Here is a 2179-nt window from a genome sequence, read left to right as displayed (position 1 = left end):
TCTCAAAACTGTCTGTACAGTGCCGTCAGGATTGCTCAGGATTGCTGCCAGACCACAGCTCTTTTTTTGGTATTTTCATGCAAATTTTTCTGCTAGTTGGTGTTTAGTCCACTTCTATATCCTTCCCTTCAAGGCTCAGGGGTCCAGTATTATCTTCTGTGTCTGTGTTAACTGGTGTCCCTTTTCTTTGTTGAAGAGCGCCTGTGCAGTCTTTCTGCCTAGTCTGCCATCTTGCCGGAACTCCCTTTATCTTTCTATTTTCTGTTTCATTTATTTCTGCCTGAGTCTTTATTATTTCATTTCTTTGGGTGACTTGGCTTTTTTGCTGCTCTTTTTCTAATTGCTGGAGATGTTGAGTTAAGGTTGATTTTAGTTCTTCTTTTTTGATCTGTGCATCTATTGCTATAAATTTCCCTCTGATAACTGGTTTTGCTGTGTCTAAAACATACTGATATGTTGTTTTCTTTCTCATTTGATTCAAGGAATTTTTAATATCATTTTTTATTTCTTCTATTACCCAGTCATTTATTTTAGTAAGGTGTTATTCAGTTTCTATGTCTTTGTTCCTTTTCTGTTGGTCATCTTAGTGTTGATTACCAATTTTATAACACTGTGATCTGAGAAGATGATTTGCAGTATTTCAATGTTTTTAATTTGTTTATCCTTGCTCTGTGGCCTAACATACAGTCTATCCTGGAAAATCCTCCATGTGTGCTGGAAAATAATTTATATTTGCTGTTGTTGAGTGGAATGATCTGTAGATGTCAAGTGGTAGATCTTCAAGTTCAAGTTGATCATCAAGGTCAAATAATGTTACGTTTGTTGATCACAATGTTTAGTTCTTTTGTATCTTTGTTGAGTTTCTTTCCAGTTGTCCTGTATCTAATTTAAAGTGGTGTATTAAAGATGGGGCAATCTACTTCCATAGTGATACTGCCTCGGAAACCCAAGGAGGGGTTGCTATGAGTCGAGTCCCACTCGACGGCACATAACAACAACAACAACAACAACTATTACTGTGGAGTCATCTATTTGTCTTTTCAATTCTAGTAAAGTCTGCTATACATAAATTATGAGGCTCTTTCACTGTGTGTGTAGATATTTATTATGTTTAGATTATCTTGTTCAATTGATCCTTTAATCATTATATGTCATTCCTTGTCTGTTATGATCATTTTTGTCTTAAAGTCTATTTTATCAAAAATTACTATTGCAATGCCAAGCTTTTTATGGTTGCATTTGCTTGATGTATCTTTTTGCAACCTCTGATTTTTAGTCGATTTTTTACTTTGTTTCTAAGGTGAGTCTTTTGTTGACAGCATCTTGAGGGGTCATGTTTTCTTATCCAGTAAAATTCTCTGTCTCTTGAATGATGCACTTAGTCCATTGGTATTCAGTATAATTAACAGCAAGTATGAATTTATTGATCATTTTGTTATGTGTTTTTTCATGGCATTGCTGATTTCTTTGTTCCATATAATTTCCTCTACTGATATCTTTTTTTTTTTTTTAATGATTCATGTTATCATCTCCTTTGTTGCTATTTTTTTTTCTAAATATTTGCATTGTAATATATTTTCTAAATATTTGTGCTTATCTTCTTTTTAATTTTGTTGTGAAAGTTTATTACTTTTTTTTGAGGTATCCTGTGATTTATTATTTTCTTCCCAAGTTTAAAACCATTTGTTTTATCTCACAGTTGTCTGGACTTCCTCACCATTTAGAAGTTTTGTAACTATATTGGAGCTGTAGTGGCTCAGTGCCTAAGATATTTGAATTCTAACCAGAAGGTTGGAGGTTCAAACTCACCAGCCTCTCCACAGAAGGATGATTGGGCAATCTAATTTCATAAAGATTCACTGCCTTGGAAACCCAAAGAGGGTAGCTATGTTTTTTTTTTTGTTGTTGTTGTTGTTGTTGTTTTTTAGGTAATTATACTATTTATTTGATTGACACAGTGGCTTCAAAGAGGGGCTCAGGCATAGCAAGGATTGTGGGGCTGGCACAGGACTGAGCAGTGTTTCATTGTGTTGTAAATAGGGTCACTATGTCAGAGATGACTTGACAACACCTAAAAATAGCAACATACTATTTATTCCCTCTGTTTGGTTTACAATTTTCCTCATTTACCAATTGATGTCTTTGGTTCCCTGTTTATAGTCTTGTAAGCTTATTTTAC

Source organism: Orycteropus afer, unplaced genomic scaffold (assembly GCF_000298275.1).
Source record: "Orycteropus afer afer isolate SDZICR_OR568_19922 unplaced genomic scaffold, OryAfe1.0 scaffold00941, whole genome shotgun sequence".
Taxonomy (NCBI): Eukaryota; Metazoa; Chordata; class Mammalia; order Tubulidentata; family Orycteropodidae; genus Orycteropus; species Orycteropus afer.
This window is presented reverse-complemented; position numbering follows the sequence as displayed.